Raw genomic sequence first — 21,805 nt, 5'->3', positions numbered from 1 at the left:
TTCATATATAAAGAACAAAGAGAAATATTATTAAAGCAAATATAAATCACGAAAAAACTTACATGCAAAATAATAATATATAGAAAAAAAGAAAAACAAAAAAATAAATAGAAAAAAAATTCACAGCACAGAAATTGCAAAAAAAATCCTTAGTTTTTTTTCAAACCACATAAATTCCTTTCGCATTATTCTATTCGCCCCCCCCCCTATACTAAAAATTTCACAACAAAAAGAATATAGAACTAATAAATCATATTATTCACAATTTTCACAATTTTTTATATTCTTTTTATTCAAAATTTTACAATTTCATATTCAAATTTTCTCAAAAAAAAATTTTATTAAATTCGTCATAATTTTAAAATTATTTAATAATTCAAATAATTATTTTTTTCCCATAATGACATTTTTATTATAAAAATATAAATTAAATTTTTATTATGTTGCATTTTTATTTAGAAATTTTCAGTATTAAAATTGTATTTAAATTTATAATTTATAAGGAAAATAATTAAAATAAATTTTTTTTTATTTAATCATGGAATGCAACGGAAAAGTTTTCAAGCCAAAATGACTGATAATGTAAAAATTCTAAAGCAAAAAAAAAATAACTACATAAATATTAAAATATTAAAAATAACAATTAATAAAATATTAATTATATTTTTTAAATAGAGAATCATTTAAATAGTATAATATTTATTTTAATATTCTTTCCAAATAAAATTTTATAATAATAACAAAGTATAGATAAATTCAAAATAAAATAAAATTCTAACATTTCATTTCTCAATATTGACAACATTAAGATTTCTTTCATTTATTATCGAATAAATATTTTTGTCATTATTATTTGTCAAAAAAAGAACTTGTAATATTTTTAACAATATTAAATTGTGAATAACAATAATTTCAAAAAACATATTTGTATTGACATTTTTGACATACCATTATATTTACAAAACAAAAACTCACATGCATTATGTCAATGTTATTCAAATATGTCAATACTATGTCAAAAACAAAAATTTAAATCAATAAATATTTTCGATATTTTGTTCTATTAAAACTTCTCTGTGCCAAGAAATTTCTGTTTTTTAAAATTAAATATTTTTCCTTTTTTCATATTATTTTTCTACAATAATTAAAAATCTTACATTCCAATAAAATATTTTCAAATTGAATTCACTTTTTTAATTAATTTTTTAAAAAAAAAAATTTATAAATTCTAAATTAATATTAATAAAGAAAAATAAATAAATATATTTAAATAAAAATATATATATATACGTAAAATTTAATTTTTATATTTTAAACATAAATTTTATAAAAATTACAAAATTCCAATAGATGAAAATAAAAAAATTATAAAAATTTATTTTGTAAAATTAAAAATATTTTCAAATTGTATGCATAATTTAAGAATCGTTTATATTATATAACGCATAAATGTATGTACATTCTAAAATATTTATATATACATAAATAAAATAATAATAACATTAAAAATAGAAGAGCTAAATTAAAAAAAAAAAAAATTAAAACAACAAAACATTCTGAAATGTAAAACAATATTTTATCATTTTGATTTGTAAATTCAGAAAAATAAATTCTTAGTAAACACAAAATCTTATAAATTGACAGCTTCAGTATATAGTCAATCAAGCTTCATTATGCTCAATGCATAATATGTAATAATTAAATAATATATTGAAGATAATATTGAAATACATTTAGCATTAATTGAAATTAATACATTTTCTTTTAGAAATTAGTAACAATTTACCAAATAAGTTCATTAAATTGGCATATTCTCTATAATTATGAGCAATTATTAAACAAAATGTGCTATTTCAAAACAATACATAAGTTCACTGAATTGACACATTTTCTAATTATTAAAAATAATTTTTTTTAATACAATGTTCGAATGAATGCTAAGAATGTTGAAAAACATTTGATTATGTCATTCATATGGCATTTAAATGCTTAAAACTGGCAATATCACATAAAATTTTAAAGATATACAGCACCCTCTTGCGGCTTGTCACAAATATTTAATAATTATACTCGTATTTATTAATAACCACAAAAAAAAATTTATTAAGCTACATAATTTGAATTTCCATTCGAAATGATGAAATCTTGTTTTAACAAATTAAGAATAAATTAAATAAGAACAAAAATACATAAATAGTAAAAATTTGAAAAACCAAAATATTAATTAAACAAAAATTTATAAAAAATATATAAAACATAAATAAAAAAATATATATAAAATCATCAAAATTAATAAAATAATAAATATCTATTTAACATTTTGTATATATACATACTTATATATATATATATATATGCATTAAACATATAACCAAATAAAATCACATAATAATACATTATTAATATTTATATATATATACACATATGTATATACATAAATGTATGTATATGTATATTTATAAATTTTCTATATAGAATGATTATTCCAAATTAAGGAAAGAAAAAAAAAACACACACATAACAAATGTAAACTCAAAAAAACAAATGTTAACATTAATTATAATAATTTAAGATAATAAATAAAATTTTTAAATAAATTTAAAATTAAAGAAAAAATTATTAAAAAAAAAAAAAGTAAAAAAAAAAATTTTTAAATTAGACATTATAAAAACTAAAAAAAAAACAAAAACCAAAAAAAAAAAACAACAAAAAATAATTAAAAAAAAGTGTTTAAATTTAAAAAATAAAAAAAAATCCCAAAAAAAATGAAATAAACGTTAAAAATAAATTAATTAATTATTAATTAAATTAAAAAAAAAAACATTATTAAAATTATTAATAATTAGAAAAAATTGTAAACGAATTAAAAAAAAAAACACAAAACAAATTATGACGAACTGTTATTTAAAATTTAAAAAAAATAAATATAAAATTAAAAAAAAACACAAGAAATAAAGAATAATTAATAAAATTAAAATGAAACGAAAAGATAAAAATTGAATTTTAATTTTTCTTTTATTAATAATTCTTATTCGTTTTTTCTTTGTTTTAATTATATAAATATAATTAAAACAAAAAAAAAAAATTATTTTTGTCCAAATTCCTAATTATGATTCGAAAAAAAAAACAACAAAAAACAACTTAAATTTTCTTTGTACCCATAAATTTTTCCAAAATTAATTTATATATAACTATAAATAGAGTGTGCTTGGAAATGTTTTTAGGAACTAATAAATGAAAAAAAACATATTAAAAAATGCTGATTTTAATAAATTTAATTTTAAATGAGGAATAAATTATTTTTATAAAATGAAAAACAAGAGAAAAAAAAACTTTGTAAATTCGCATAAAAATTTAATTTAACTAAATCAAAAAAAAAATGGGTTTCTTCGGAATCATCAAATAAGAATTCTATCAAAATTCTGTCAACGATTCTGTCAAAGTCACAAAAAAATAAATGTCAATTTAATTTTTGATTTCAATTGTGTCTTTCTTAATGTTTTTTTTACATATTGCATTATTTAACATGAGAACATAAAATTTTTTAATGTATAGTACAATTTAATTTTGATATAAAATTTAAAAACAATTGAAATTATGAAATTTCAAAATTTTCAATTTATTTGACAATAACTAAATACTTTTATTTATATTTATCAATTTTTCTTTTAAAAATTTCGCATTAACAAAACAAAATTAACAATAATTGCAATGAAACTAAATAAAATAAAACTAATTTGCCAGATATATTTTTCAGTATTGATAACGTCGCAATCACATTATCAAATAAATTCTGAACATAAACAATTCTATACGTAAATATCTCAGTAATTGTTTTGTTGATATTTCAGAAGATGATACAAATGTGTTAGATACGTCGTAGATGCAATTCCGATAATACTCAAAGAAAATAAAAGAAAAATTTTATTTAATAAAATTTAGAATTAAATTTTTTTGTTTTTATTTTACAATTTTCATTACGTTTGTAATTTTAAATTTAATATTAAATTAAAACAAGAAGATTTTTATTCATAAAATATATAATTTGTATTATAATTATGTGCCATATTAATTATATAATAAATAATAAATGGGAAAATTTAATTTTTCCAATATATTATTTTTAATCAATTAAAATAAATTTGAATAAAATTTACAAAGTTTTTTTTCGCTTACTTCAATCACAAAAATAATATATTCCCTTGTTTATTTTTTTAATATTAAAATTTTCACTAAGTTTTTGGTTTTTTTTATTTTGCTTAAATTTTTTCTAATATATATATATATATTTTTAATATACACATATGTAGTTATATTTTAAATTTTTTTTTAATATAATGTTAAAAACACACAATAAAACAAATTTGATTTGAAATTATTTGAAAAAAAAAAAAAATAAGTATACACTAGTAGTATACACTTTTTTAATATTATTATTTTAAAAATAATTATGTAAAAAGAAAATCAATAAACATGTAAAAGAAAAAAATTTAATTAAAATTTGATTAAAACTGAAAATTCATAATATTGTAAATTTAATTTAATTTTAATAATTTGTAAATAAATTTCAATTATATTATATAATTTAAATTGGGTTTTTTATTTAAACAAAAAAAAAAATGTTTTATTTAATTTATTTAATTTAATTTTTTTTGGCTGAGCATCTGATTTGCCTTCTAGAATTTTCTAAAAGTTAACCAAGAAAAACAAGAAATGTTTGTGAATGAAAAAAATTAATTTATTTAATTTATAGTAATTAAGAAAATATGAAATGGTATAAACACAAAATTATTTAAAAAAAAAAAAACTAAACAAATTATTTTATAAATTTTTCTTCTTCGCATATAAACAACTGGCATAAATGATTATTTAATAATAATGTATTAATAAAATATTAACGGATGACATTTAGAGATTAGCAAGAAAACAAAAGAGAAAAAAAAACCTAATGTTTTTGCAAGTAATTTATATATAGAACACGCTCTTATATACACAAATATTAAAACAATATATATATATATATATACTTGTAATATTATATATATAAAGGATTTAAAAAAAATTAGAACAAATCTTAAAATATATTGCTTATAAACAGAATATAAACACTTTTTTACATTAATTTTTTTTTTATGAATTATGAATTAAATTTTATTAGAAAATATTTTCACAATAACTTCACCTCTTTATTTAAAATATTATGCGTACAATGTATTTTAAAATGACATATTGAATGTCATAAATAACATTTAATAAAATGACAGTTTATAAATGACAATAGAAATTCCCTTTTTTAAAAAATAATTTCACCTGTCTTTCTTTTAGTTAATTGTCTATTCTTATTATATCATGTGATATAGCACATATTATAATAATGCAATTAAATGATAGTATATCACAGTGAAAGAATTGTCTCCCACAATTCTCCTATACTTTTTTCAAAAAAAAAAATAAATTATATAATTATTAATATTGTATCCATAATAAATATTTTAAAAAATATATAAAGTTATACTGAACCGCAGAGGTGTTATTTACAATAATTAAATTCAAATTAAAGTTCTATAACATTCAATAATATGCAATTATATAACATTATTGTAGATAATAAAAAATAATTAATATATATGTAATATTTATATACTATACGTTAAATGAGCATATAAAAACAATTTGTGTATTTGTTTATAGAAGATCACACATTTATCACCTATCAATTTGTTTTTCAATTGTTGCAAATGCAATTATACACATAAAATCAAAAAAATTTTAATTGTTGTCACAATTTTTTTTGAAAAAATTTAAATTATTTATTATATTTAATAATAAATAAATTTCACAATTCCTCAAACTTACAAAATACATAATTTTTTCATATACAAAATAATTTAAATTTCAATAGGTTTTAATCATTCAAAAACCTTTGCAAAATTATTTCGAAAAAATTTTTAATTAATTTTCGTTTTAAATTCGAAACTATTTCCAAATAAATCTCTTTTTTAGTAATATAAGTTAATTTTACACTTGCAATAAAAACACAAAATGAGAAAAAAAAACTTAAGCAAAAATAAAAAATATATGGTTTCAGTATATATATATGTTAAAAAAAACAACAAAATAACAATATTATAATCATTTTAAATACATATATATATAAAATAAAATAATATTTAAAAAAAATTTAATAAAAAAAATTTTTAGTCACAAATTTTCCAAAACAAACAACAACAATTACTCTAAACATTTATATTAAAAATTCCAAATCTTACACAATATCAAAATTCAATATTTACATCTCAATTAAATTAAATTATAATAAATTATAATTATTATATTGTAATTACATTATTATAACAAACACCACACATACCCACACAAATGTTTCATAATTTCTGCTTCTTTTGTTTTCAAAAACATTTGAAAAACACAAAACAAATTATACACATTGCAAAATGTAGTTCATTTATTCAAAAACAAAAAATATATATACATATATAAAAAAAATAATAAAATTCTACAAAAAAAAAATTAATTCGCATTATTAGCAAAAAAAAAATTATAATATTCTTGAAAAATTATCATAAAATTCTCTATAATAGAAAAAAAAAAACATTCAGAATTACATTATATAAAATAAAAAACAAAATCATTATATAGAAAGAGACGAAGAATATAACATAAAATTTTAACAAAAATTTATCATAAAAATAAAATGAAATTGTCAATTTAAAATGTTGTGTCAAATGAAAATATTAATTTAAAAAACAAAAAAATAAATACAAACAAACAAAATTTCAAATATAGAAAATTAAATAAAAATAATAATGAAAAAAACAATATTCAAATTAAACAGGATTTTGAAATTATATAATATTATATTCTAATAACTACATATTATTATATATACATATATATATATATATATATGCCTACAATTATGTAAAACAAAAACAAAATAATAATTATATATAAAAATATAACACAAAAATTTAATAAACACAAATAAAAATAATGCAAAAATAATTATATACATAATTAATAAATATAAAAAATATATATTTTTTATATAAAATTTATTTTCAATCTCGTTTTTCATAATAGTTGTATTTTCTAAAACAGTCAAATTTAGTTTTTTATAAAATATTCAAAAAAAAAAAAACAAAAAAAGCAAAAAAAAAAAACAAATGAAAAAAATAATTATATAAAAGTTTTTTTATAAAACTTTTTGAATTTTCAAAAAAAAAATTTTAATTTTGACATTATTAACAAAACAATTTTTCTAAAATATATTATATATGTATGTATTTTTTATTAAATCTAAAATCAATCACTATAATAGTATAGCAGCAATGCGTTGGGTGTATAAGAGAAAAAACAAAAAGAAAAACAAAAAAACATTTTTTTTGAAAGATTTTTTTTTTTAAGAATTATTAGCAAAGAATAACTGTGCGCGTTATTACAATAAGATGGCGCTATATTGAGATTTTGTTGCATTAGGCGCAACAGAAACTTGATTAAGATAACAAAAAAGAAAAAACAATTAGCTCAATAATTAAAAGAAAAAAAGAAACAAAATAAGAAATTAAATTAAAAAAAAACCAAAGGGATGTAGCAAATTTTCTTTTTTTAATTTTCTTAAAATTTTCAACCTGGATTGAATATGCAAAATATTTTATTTAATTAATTGTGAATGAATATGTATTCGTAAATTCAAATTAATTTGTTCAATCCTTGTAAAAAATATTGCTTGTAATTACTTTTTCAAACTGGCAACTTTTTCTCTGATAATATGTAAAGTAACAACATTAATTACCCATGTCAAGTATAATTTTTTTTTTAGTTTTGTACATGCAGTCAAATGCATGCAGTACAATAATATACCTGATTTTAAATAAAATCTGAATTTTATGGTGGAATCATAAAATATTCATTTAATTTCTACCACGACAAAAATTTTTGTAATTAAACATAAACAATTTTCGTAATAGCGATAAACATTTAAAAATTCCATTAGCGCTCTCCATCTCCTTTGTTAATTTACACACTTATTGTGAATTTCATTCGTAGAATTCTACGAATTTCAATCCAAGTTACGCACTTAGCCTTTTAAGTAATTATAAATCTCACTCGTAGAGATTATGAATCTGTAATGGCAACATTATTTTTCGGAGTGTCAAAATCATTCTTTTATTACAACTGTCAAGTAACAACATTTAGATTTTTCAAATTTCATAGTAGATATTTAAAAAAATAAAATAAACTCGTTTTCTTCTTCAAGAAAATTTTAATATAATATTATACGAGTATGTAAATAAAATAAATTCTACTAAATTCTTACACTTCCCTTTTTTACATAAAAAAAATTTAACAAATAAATACGAGTAAGAACTTAAAAAAAATAACCTACCACTCTTGAATACTGGCATTTTATATTTGAAATTTTTGTTAGTAGAATTTTGACATTTATTTTCATTACGAGTGTGATTCATAATTTCTATATTACGAATTTCGTAATACATTTCTATTAATTTCCGAACAATATGAAATATGTAATTTCTCCGAACTTCAGTGCTATAAGAGATTTACAATAAGGGTGTTAAAAAAGTTAATTAAGCAATTTAATTGAAAATAATTAATGATTTTTTGTAACAATTAAAATTTAATTGGAACTTATTTACACAATTTAAAACCTTTCATTTTAGAAATAATTAATTTAATTTCTGAAATATTTTTTTAATTTTAAATAATTTTTATATTATAATTTCAATTCCGTTTTTCTAAAATCATTTTGAAATTCAAAGAAATCTTGCTACTTCCTTAATAGGTATTTATATGAAAACATAACACTTTAAGTCTCAATCAATTGTTAATCAATTGTCAAAAAAATGCAAAAACAAAAAAACAAGTCATAGACATTTTTAGCACATAATATGTAAAATGGCGAATAGGCTTGATGGAAGAAACAAATATGCACTTTCAATTTATTATTTTTATCATATTTAAAAAGAATTAATTAATCATATTATTGAAATTTTTATTATTATTATTTTTTGATTAATAATTAGGGAAAGAGAAACCACAATTCATGAAACTAAAAATAAATAAAAAATATCATTGTAATTTTAAATTTTTGTTTTCTTTTTGTATAATATTTATTTATACTACATAAATTTATAAATTAATCGTTCAATTTTTATGGCATTGGTATTGAAAAACAAACAAGAAAAAAAAAATTCAAGCACACTAGGTACTAAAATTTTTTATATGTACACATAATTTAAATAACTATAAATGATTCATCTTAAAAAATTAAAATGTCAAATTATTGTGTATTGACTTTTTGTTATATTTTTTATTAATTAAATAAATTTAATTTTTAATTTCTTCTTCTTTTGTTATTAATTACAAAGTATGATATATTTATTACAATTATTTTCGAAATTCGGTATTTATTTAGTGAATAATATTATTTACGTTACTCGAGAAATTTACAAAAAACTGCTATTGTACACGTAAAATACAAAGTATTAGGCATTTTATATAATACCAACTAAGTGGCATTTATAATTATTTATTTATTAGTCGTAATTATAATGGAGAGCGAAATTTCCCTTTTCAAATTCAAATCCAAATAATAAATTAATATATGTATAACTTTGGCCATATATTTTATTATTTAAAAATAAAATGTTATTGGCAATTGATATGATGTACTCGAAGTTGTCAAAATCTAAATGACATATAATTCAATCTTAATGACACATAATTCAATAAAACACTGAATGACAATCATATCAATATTCAATCCAATTTAATTATCAAATTTAATAAGGGATTAAAGCGATGTATTATCGAAAAAGCAGTAGTGGTTCTTTAATAGCGATTATTTTCCTGTCAGATTTGGATAATTTAATATTATGTAGCTATATCTGAATATTTTATTGTTGTTTTTCCAAAATTTTTAATAATATTTTCAAAATACAAATCCCAAGACTTCTTATTTTTTTCATAATATTGGATACATCAAAGCTGACAAGCATAAATGTAAACAAAAAAATTGTTTATTTTTAAATAAAATCTCTCGCAAGAATGTCATTTTCAATCACAAAAGTTCCAGTGTTGTCAATTTAATTAACTTTCATTTTGCAGTTTTGTAAAAAAAAAAAATCGAGTAAAAAAATTTGTTAGTTTTATTCTTAATATTTTTGTTAAATTTTATTATCAGTTTTCATTTCATTATGTACAACTATCACTTTTTTAGTTTTCAACAAAAAAAAATCAGCAAAAACTTATTCAAAAAAAAAAATATTAAAAAATAATTAAAAATTTTAATAAAAAAAAATTTTTTGTGTGAATGAATGCAGGTAAAACATAATTTATATGTTAAAATTTCATAAAATTAAAATAAATATTTAATAAATAAATATAAAAGAAAAACAACAATTTCGTAGTAACAAAATAAAATTAAATATTTTTAATAAATTATATTATTATTTTTTCTATATAATTAATAAATAAAAAAAAAACTCAAAAAAAAAAAACCATAATTAATAATTTGTTGCGAATGTGAATTTGAGAATTCAAGTAAAAATGAAAACTATTAATATAACAATTTAAAATAATATAATTATAATAAAATACGAGCGAGTGAAATTTTACTTACAAGAGAAATTCAAGAATGTTTAAGATAACGATAAATAATAATATACAACATTATTTGCAATTCAATAAGAACGAAAAAAAAAAAACGAAATGCTGAATAGAACAATTTCAAAAACAAAGCACACATAAATAGAAAAAGAAACAATTATTATATTATCATTATAAATATAATTAAAAACAAAAAATTATCACAAATGAAAACCAAAACATTATAACAACATTAGGTATATAAAAGAAATACAATCCTTAAACATTAAACCATATATAAAAGCTAATTAAAATATTAAAATAAACGCAAATTGAAAACATCACTATATAAATACTTATACCAAATACTAATAAAACATACTAGAAAACACGATAACACTCACTTATTATACTTACACAATCAAAATAAACAAAACAAAACAACAAACACTTTAATAAAAATTTTCAAAAAATATTTTAATTCAATTAAAAAGAAAATGAAACAAAAATTAAATTAAAACAATCTTATAAGAATTTCTTCTTCCGTTAAATATTAAATAATAAAATGAATTTTTGAAAATTTGTTAAAAAAAATTTAAAAAAAACGTGTTAAAGAAAAATCACAATAAGACATTTTACACTATAATCTAGTACACACAAAACATATAGTAAAACAATTTCAACATACATACTTCACTTGTACACAAACCAATAACAAATCAAATACATACCAACATACAATCCAAATACCTTAACGTAACCTATTCAGAAATTTAGCTAACAAAATGAAAACAAAAAAAGAAAACAAACCAAAACGAAATGAACCTGTCAAAAACATGAAAATTTCAAACTGCATTAAAAATTAAAAACATTAAATTTAAAAATTAAAAGAGAAAGAAATTAATAAAAATTAAATCAGAAAAAAACCAAAAAGAAAGTACGATAAATAGTTAAAAAATTTAAAAATTATGAATGAAAATTATATGAAAAGAATGAAAAACACAAACATTTAATAAAAAAAAACAAAAAGTGTAATAAATTGTTCCGATTTATTATGTAATCAATAAAATTGAACACAAAACAAAAAAAAAAAAGAAAATAAAAATTATATTTAGTTTGAAAAAAAAAATAAACAAAAAAAAAACACAAAATAAAAAAAAAAACATTTAAAATAAAATTAACGAAATTAAAAAAAAAATTAAATTAAAAGCGTTTTTATTCACGTACTCGAACAAACTGACAATTATAATATTTTTGACATCTGTCATATTTTTGTGATAAATGACAAAATATATTAATGCTACTCAGTCTTGCGATATTGAGAGATTCTTCCCATGTTTAAAGAATTTTAACGAAAGCAAAATTGAGAAGAAAATTTAACAAAAAATAAATGAAATCAAAATAATTTCACCGTTCATACTATTAACTGACCTGAGCTTTTAGAATCATATTATAAACATACTATAAAGCAAAATGAAGGGGAACAGAATTACAGAGAAAATTTTTAGTTTAAAGATTTGAAGAAAAAATTAGAGAAACCTCAATTATTATTTTTTTTTTGGAAAATTAATTCTATAATTTTGAAGAATGAAAAAAAAAATAAATAAAAAACGTCTAGGAGACTTTTGGAAACATGGTAAATGAGAAAACCCAAAAATTGAATTAAAAATATTTCAAACGAAGTACTTCGGACACTGCCCTGATTAGTATAAGTAAAAAAATTCTCTGAATTTCTTCAATCGGATTAACTACGATATATAATTCGGATTCATTAAGGATTTTTTACTTCGGAAGACTTTAAAAAATAATTTTAGCTTAATAAGTTGACAACATTTATGTACATACATATATGACATTAATTTTGACTTTAATAAAATAGCGGAATTCAACCAAAACACATTTAATAAATAGTAATGTCATAGTGAAAAATAATTTGTAAACATGATAACATGACAATTGTTCTTTTAATGAAAATCTACACATGTACGTATACACTATTAGCCTTTACAGAAGGCGTGACATACCGTGACTTCAATAATGCGCTTAAGACGTAAAATTTTACAAAGTATCAAATTCCAAAAAGTTTACTAAAAGCTCTTGACATTGTACACTTTTCCAAAATGCGTTTTATACGTAATGGAGACGTAAAATAAAAGTAAATCGGGTATCGAAAAAATCGAGCACGCTTTTCTTATACCTTGTTATATAAATGTTACCAGAAATAACCGATAAAATAAACTAGCATATATTTTCAGCAATAAAGTGGTAGCTATCAAGTTTTTTCGAAAATAAAGCATAAGAATGCTATTTTTCCAGTGGTGTGGTAACGTTTGTTAGTTATATAAAATTTAGTGTCATTTGTCATATTTCAAATTCATAAACAAAAAAGTTTTTTGAAAACATTCACGTACATGTTAATTTTTAAAATTTGAAAAAAAATGGAAAAAGAGCAGATTTAATATTGATTTAACATTTAATTTTAGCAACTACTTGAACTGTTGCTACTATTAAAATCAATTGAATTATTTACAACAATATTTGCGAACACATTCATTTTTTTAAAATTAACATTTGCACAGAACTTTAAATTGAAATTTTTAAACAAATGTCAAAGTTGTATTGATATGGTAGAAATTGTATTCCAAAATGTATCAAAAGCTTTAGTAGTTTTTTTTACAATGTAAAGGTATTGAAAGCTCTGAGACGGTACTAATACCGTATTAATACCGTACTTAAATCTTTTTTAAAGCATTATTGAAGTCACGGATAATACTTACGTCTACAAAATTTTAACTCTTCAAAAGTCCCCTTACAATTTTTTTGATATAAACTCATTTTGTTTTGATTTGAATTTAATCATTTTTTGAACAAAATTGGAAAAATGAATCAAAAGAAAAATTTTAATATTACTATTTATTTCACATGAAGCAATGATATCTCACTAACACCATCCAATTCAATTGTATTCTTGAATTGAAAAACCCTTAATAGACTCAACTGAAATATAGGTTACAAAACCCAATAACAAGTATAATCATCGCCCAATAAGCAATTGACCAACCAATACTTATGTCATCGCTACAATAATTGATACTTATGTCATTGATAGTCTAATGGCATTATTTCGGCATTACTTAAAATATATTATTATTTAATACATACTAAAAAAAAATTTAAACTTACAACTGAAAATTAAACCTTAAATTTTTTCAACATTGCGCTTACATAAAATTCGTATATCTACATACATGCAAACATATATGAATTTTATAAAATTAAAAAATTTTATTTAGCCGTATTCATATTTTAATGATGAAAAAATTACATGGAAACACCTTAATTTCGCGGTCATTTACAAAAACAGTATAAATTTCCTCAATTCTCAGCATAATTAGAATATTCAAGGTAAATCATATAGTATAAGCGGTGCACAATTATAACTTTAAATTAAAAATCATTTGAAACATTCTTTGTATGATTTTAACTCACAAAAAAAAAAAAAAAAACAATAATTTTCTAAGAAATCCATTCCATTGTAATTTCTTTATTATAAAATTAATGAAAAAATAATCGCGCAACATAAGCAAACAGATTATAAATGATGGCCATCAGTTGAAAAGTATGTTTCTTTTAATTTAATGTATAGGATTAATAAAATCTGCAATGTTCCGAATTACTATTCTGATGTACTAAAATAAAATTTCCATTAAATAAGTCCCGGAACATAATATCAAAAATTTTCCAGGAGAATAACTTATAAAAATGCAATATTTTTATGATAATTTTTTATTGAATGTGATTTGTCCTTAAAGTTATTTTAAAAAAGTCATAACGCCACAAATTTAATTTTTAACTCAAATCTGTATACACTTACCATGATTATAATATCCCTGCGATAGACTTAGTTTCAAAAAATTGTAATTAAGCACAAGAAATTTATTGAAAACCATCAAATCTTTACTATGTGTCAAAAAACCAGGAGGAATTTTTGTACAATCAGCGCCGGATTTATCATATTTGTAAAGTAAGCATTTGTAATGGGCGTCAAAAACAGAGGCGCCATTGAATACCTTAAAAAAAAATATAAATTTGAAAAAATAATATTTTTCCATTTCATTATGTTTTTTCCAAAAATGTTTTATCTTTCTGTCTACAATGAAATTAGTATCTAATATGGAAACATTGCAAAACAAAAAGCTAAACCTTTTATTCCATCCTTTAATTCTATGGCTAATTTTGCATTCAGCATCATAAATTTACAAGAAAGTGATTAACTATAAATAACGTGCAATATTTATTGCATATTGTTCATAGGCTAAAAAGAGAGGGGGAAAGGTAGTATTTCGGGGAAACTGCGCAAGACACCGAACAAGGTAGAACCGGGCCTGTGTACAACGTATGTTAGTATAAACATAGGGCCACTTTTTTAAATTTTTAAATCACTCTCCTCAAAAACTTTAATTTTGAAAATCTCGTGATTTTTTTTTATTTTTTCAAAACTTTTAAAAAATTATAATTCGTACTGAACTGTTATACAATATACAAAATATTTACATCTTTGGATATAAAGATTGCTGTGCCCTTCCTAATAAACACCAAACAACACCTGATATATGCAATTTTAATCAAAACAATAGCCCCTTGTTATATGTTGGTCATTTTAGCATATTCTCTATAAAATTACTTCTTACAATCATACGGTAAATTCATTGTATATAAGCTATTATTAAATAAACTGAAATTAATTTATTTATTTTTATTTAATGTACAAATTACAACTGGTTTATCAAGTAGACAATAGTAATTATGCAACAATATGCTACTAGATTTCTTATTAAAATTACGCAATCATATACTACCACTTATCTAACATCTTAATAACAATTCCACACTATGAAAACAAAAAGTAATTAAACAATTTTGTTTTTTTTTTACTTCTAAAATTTTAAACTATTATAATATTTAAATTTTTAGTAGAAATGTACACACTTGTCTTAAATTTTTTTAAAATTCAAGGAAATTCTTTATGCTAATCTAATATTTAATTTCTGAAATTCTAGCTTAAATTCGTATAAATTTTAAATCAATCATAATATTAAATCTGACAATAATGAAATAATAATTAAAGAAGTTGTTAAACTTGAATTTAACAAAAATAGCCGGTAGTAAAAAATTAATTTTCTATAACTTTCAACATCTTAATAACAGTAATAATTTGTCTTTAATAACTTAAATATCTTTAATCTTTAGAATTAAGAAAAATAAATATTACTAATAGATTTATTATCCAGAAAAAAAAATCTTTAGCTCAAGTCATGTTCAACTACAGAAATGTTATGTGTCGAAGCTTTTAATACTTAATTAAAAAAGTTTTAATAACTTCCGATATTTGAAACCTTAGGTTATTTTAATTCTTAAATTATCACTTATTTTAACAACTTTATCACTTCCAAAAAATTAATTTATGTGCAAAAATTTTTGTTAAATTTTCAAATGTAATGTAGGAAGTGATTGATTTTTTATTTTAAATTTTCAGATCTGTTTCCGTTCTATAAATTTATTGTTAGAACATTAAGTAATATTACTAAGTACATACATACATACATACAATAAAAATCAAATTGAATTTTAATTGAAATTTAATGAACATGAGTGGTGCTTGAAAGAATAATATAACATTTTTATTGGTCAATTATACTTAATGAATTCGAAAAATTAGTCAAATTTCGTTGACATATTTGACATTTGGAATAAATAATTCGATTTTATTCGATCAAACAAAAAAAAATCATTTTGAATTACACATCTATGCCTTATGAAAATGAAACAAAACTGTCTAAGTTAATATTTCCAGTTTATAGTCAGGTTCGCAGGTTTAAATTAATTTCTTTGACAAATTTTAAGGACTGCTATTAATTTCAAATCTAAATCGACTTAGTATACTTTATTTCAAATATGCTATTTACTTTTATTTTAGACAGATTTGAGTTCGTATGACTTAATCTCAAAGAATTAAACACTATTCAACGTATTGGAACTTATATGTACATATTTATACCTTTAATTTCATACCCTCCTTCTAATAAACTCTTTCTTCCACTCGTTAAATAGTGTACAAAACAACGGCGGTATATTTACATTAATAATTTGACCAAATTTAAGTTTTCTTTGTCGAAATATTTTTTTTTTCCTATTGTCTGCTACGGAACAAAAAGCATTCGATATTATTTAATGAGGAGAATTCGAAAAATTTTTGCCATTGAAATTTTGCAATAAAAAGTCTCCTGAAAATTTTACAATAGATCTGAAAAAGCAAATAAAATTATAACATCGAATATAATTTTGGGGAATTTTTTGCAAATTGGTTCTGTCCAGAACCCAAAAGTATCTGTCCTAAGCATTAAAATGTTTTTTTCTAATATTTAATTACTCAATGCCAATTCCGCCTACTAATGACTTACGGTTTCTGTTCAACAAAGAAAGCTCTAATTTAGCCAGCTTCCTAACTTATTGCCGCTAAAAATAAGCACAATTAAATTTGTTTAAAGATGAAAAATTTTTTAAAGTCACAAAATTACAAATTTTTCATTAATTTGCAAAAACCAAAAAAAATGAATCGGTCTCTATGCAAAAACTTGTAAAAAATACCGTATAGTATACTAATTAGTCTACATTCCATATAGTATACTAGTTAAATATTGAACCCACTATTATGTATGTTACTTATACGCACTTTTAAAAAAATATACATGTAAGTATATCTACATATGCATACGCATAGAACGGACCATACAAATGGGCATAATAAAAATATCAATTACTTCAATATTAAAAAAAACTTGATTGAAGGTCTCACCATATGTTATTCATATACTAAATGTCTGACCGCCTATCCAAAGTCTATAAAACTGTTAATTTTCAAAATATTTATTTTGGTCATCAAGCTTATAATTTACGTCATACATACACGTTCATACTTATATATATATATGCGTAATATATTTTAATAATTTTATTATGATTAAGAAATATATTAATAATGTTTTTCTTTTTCTGTGTAAATAAAATTAACGAAAAATTTAAAATTAAATTTATTATTTCTGTCTCATAAGAATAAAAATAATAATAAAATAATTTACCAAATTAAATAAATTCATAAAAAAAGTGAATTTATATTATTAAATTACATTTCGGATTGAAAATCTCGCTATACTTAAATATTTTATTGCCGAAAAGCTAAAAGAAGAAAATTATACCCCATCATTCTGTGCACACTTATGTATGTATGTATATTTGTCAATATAGTCTATTGATACATGTATGCTGTATAATATGATATGTACACCACATAAGGTAGAGACACCAGTATCCGAATCACTTTAATGTTCGAACTTACGAGGTAATGACCTTTTAAAAACACACTTAAAAAAATTGTTTATATTGCACTGTTCCACAACATTTGTGTTCCATAATATTTGTAAAATTAAAAATACGTCAGATTATTGTTGTTAACGTCATAGATCAATTTGTGTTAGCAGTTTACATAAACTATTATTTGCTGCATTTTGCTTTGTACTAAAATTATAGTACATAATACGAATATCGGGCCGGGCATATTTCACTCCAAAAAAAATTTACATGCCCCTTAGAACCACAGGAGCGGAAACTGAACATACTTGGTTGTGCAGATTTGAAGCTATTAGTGGTTTACTCACTTGACTCTTGATTGTTCATCTAAAAAAGATGGGTAAGGCAAGTTTTGATGGAGCACTTATTGTATGAATGAGAGACGATTACTTGTCTAGGACTGAGATGCTTCGGAAGATGCTTTGTGACCACGATAAAAGTTCCGCAGCTTGAGGTAACTGCTACACCTCAATTTTCTAGGGATCTAATTGTCAGTTCAATTTGCCAGTTATAATGCTAATGTAGATGCGAATGGGAATCACCAAAGATCCTATGGGTCAACGTAGAAAGGGTCCATTTTCAAATTATAAAAATTAAAGCGTTTGGTAACAAAATTTTAGTATGCGTTTGACATCGCAAATCGTTTTGTCTTAAACAATATATTTTTCGGCCTATACAAAATTCGAAAACAAAAATGAAGTTAAAATTATAGAAATCTTGTAAATTGCTAGGTAAATAACGTTACTACCTTATGTACATACATTTTTTTTTAATATTATTTTTTTTTATAATTCTTATAATATGATCACGGAAGGTAATTCCCACAATCGTTGTATACAATATCATAAAAGTATAAATATATTATATAGAGATTATATTAAAATAATAGGTATATAGAATGAGACACAATAAATACACTCAGTATATACCAGTGCATACTTATAATATAAACATGCGTATATTTGCATACATGTGTAGTGTGCTTTAGAATTAAATTGGATATGTCTCTTTTAATTCTTAAAATAAAAGAATAATATTTAAATGTGCAGAGTGCATAAACCTCATTATTCTTAATATTAAAATTTTATTTAAAATTTACATATACACATACGTCAGTATGTAGATGACTAAATATAAATAATGTGTGGAATTGTACGCAAAATTATATTATAGAATCCGGAATCACTTATAAATTTATAAACCAAGTATGACTGCACAATCAACATTAATTTGTGACTTCAGAACATAATCAACCAACCTATGTATACTCGTAATAAAAGTTCTTTTAATAAGAATAAATTTTATAGTAATAATGATGAAAAAAAATATGGTGCAATCGCGCACAATATTTTCCGTTATTTCTTTCAATTTACAATTTAAATTGTGTTCTGCATACAATTGTTGTTTTTTTGTACTTATTACGTTCTACAATTTTATGATTAGACCCTTTTTTATAGGGCTCAAAATATTGATGTGGGAAATTTACTAAAATAATATTTATTGTTCTAGATTTTTAGTTGAAGTATAGACATTATTCACACATTTACATATACATACATACAAACACACATTTGCAACAATAGAAAATTTTTGTAACAATTTTTTTTTTTATACACTTTAAATATTCACGCATATTATAAAACAAGGAAGAGGTGCGATACTTAAAAAAAAATAAATTTGTAACACCACTTGACGCATTTAATGAAGGCATATTAAATTTAGTCAAATACTTAGAACAATCATAAAATATTTTAAAAAGCCAAAAGAAAAGAAAATATTGAAAATTTTACCTGATCTTTTTAAAAATATTTACTTTTTTAATTGGTGAAAATACTTACATATTTTGGTATCCTTATTCAAAAAGAATTTTTTTGGAATAAAAAATTATTACTGAAATGTTCAGTAACAAAAGGTTAAGCATTTTTACAGGTTTTTAAATTTTATTTAAAATTTTCCGGTTATTGAAAATACTTAATTTTTTACAATTCCACATTACTAACTCTATACACTATAAAGAGGCTGCTATTTTAAACCTCACTTGCTTAAAAAGATCAACATAATAATTTAAAAATTATGATACTGGTATTAATTAATAAAATTATTAATTTATAGTGAGGCATTATTGGGAAACAATAAAGAAGTTAACATTCAAAAAAACTTCAAAAGAAACCGACAAATGTGAGTTTAAATAAAATCTAATATTGTCGAATTTATTCTTCGTATTGTAATGCAAAATACATATTAGACACATTCCAATTATTATTAAAATCTTACTAATTTTTAAATTAATTGCACAGTAGACGATAAATAGACCAAAAATAGATTTGCTCCCATGGTGTAAAAATAAAATAGCTTGCAAATACTGCAAAAGTAGTCTTATTATTAAAATATAAATATATTCCATCTAACCGATTGTAATCTTAAAAAAAGATTAACAAGAAATTGATTATTTAAATAAAAAGACATACTGCAATAATACAAGTAGAGATTAAAGTATGTCAACTGTAGAGTAAGTCACATTTCTAATCAAAACATTTAAATAGTCTTCATTTTTAAAGGAAATTTATATAATAATTTTCTTTTAAAGATATTTAATTTTTAAATAGTCTTTACAATTAAAATTAAAAAAAAAATGAGAGCAAATTTTTCTATTATTTGTTTTAATTAAAACTGTATTTGATTTTAATTACAAAATTGTCAAATTCTACGTAATTTCTCTTGATATCTTCTCTGGAATGGGAATCACAAAAAATTCTATGGGTCAATGATGGAAGGGTCTAACAACCTCAGTCCGCCGACTAATACTTCATGAAAATTTCCATTTTCGAATACTAGAAATATGTGGCGAGAAAATTTTGGTGTTCGGTTGGCACGCAAATCATACTTTTTTAAACAATATTGTCAAATTCTACGTAATTTCTTTTGATAATTATGTGCATGCCAATAATTTTGTATTTTGTTTTTAGGGTTCGCATTTTAGGGTAAGATAATGTAAATTATTATTTTAAGTTAAACTTTAAAAAGTTATTAAAAAAAGAAAGTATTATAAAGGGAAAAGAAAGTATTCTGATGAATTTAAATCGAAAAAAATATTTTCATATACAAATACTTAAAACCTAAAATTTTAATACTTCATTAAAATATTTAATTTTTTAAATAATAATTTAAAATTTCATTATTTTGAAAAATTTTGTCCCACTCTAAATTCTCTCACTTTTATTACAATAAACTCTCCTCGATCATCATAATTCAATCAACAATAAATTGTAATTACAAACATGCATTTTTCTTATAAACATTTTATATGTATCAACATACAAATCACTAATTTATCAACATTATTACTTCGATACATTTTTATGTTGCAAGTAAACAACATGATCGTTTATTCGCTGTAAGCACTTCGCACTAGTATTGTACAATTTTATAAGAATTGTTGCTGATTTGGTATCATACAGAGCAATATTTTTCAGCAACATTTTTAGCAATATAATAATGTACAACATAAAATACAATAATACATAATTAATTGTTTGTTTACTTGCATTATTTGCATAATACATAATTTATTTAGTAACATGTTGCTAGAAACATTTAGATATCATAGCAACAATAATATAACTTTAAAACAACAAAACTTTAATGCGATCGACATTAGTTTTACCTACACAATCAAAATATAAATAAAATAAAAAAAAAAACGGAAAAAAAAAACATTGAAAGTAAAATTGAAACAAGTCATATTTCAGTCAGTCTAGCATTACTGACG

The sequence above is a fragment of the Condylostylus longicornis genome, unplaced genomic scaffold, assembly GCF_029603195.1.
Source record: "Condylostylus longicornis isolate FDR11 unplaced genomic scaffold, ASM2960319v2 ptg000055l, whole genome shotgun sequence".
NCBI lineage: Eukaryota > Metazoa > Arthropoda > Insecta > Diptera > Dolichopodidae > Condylostylus > Condylostylus longicornis.
This window is presented reverse-complemented; position numbering follows the sequence as displayed.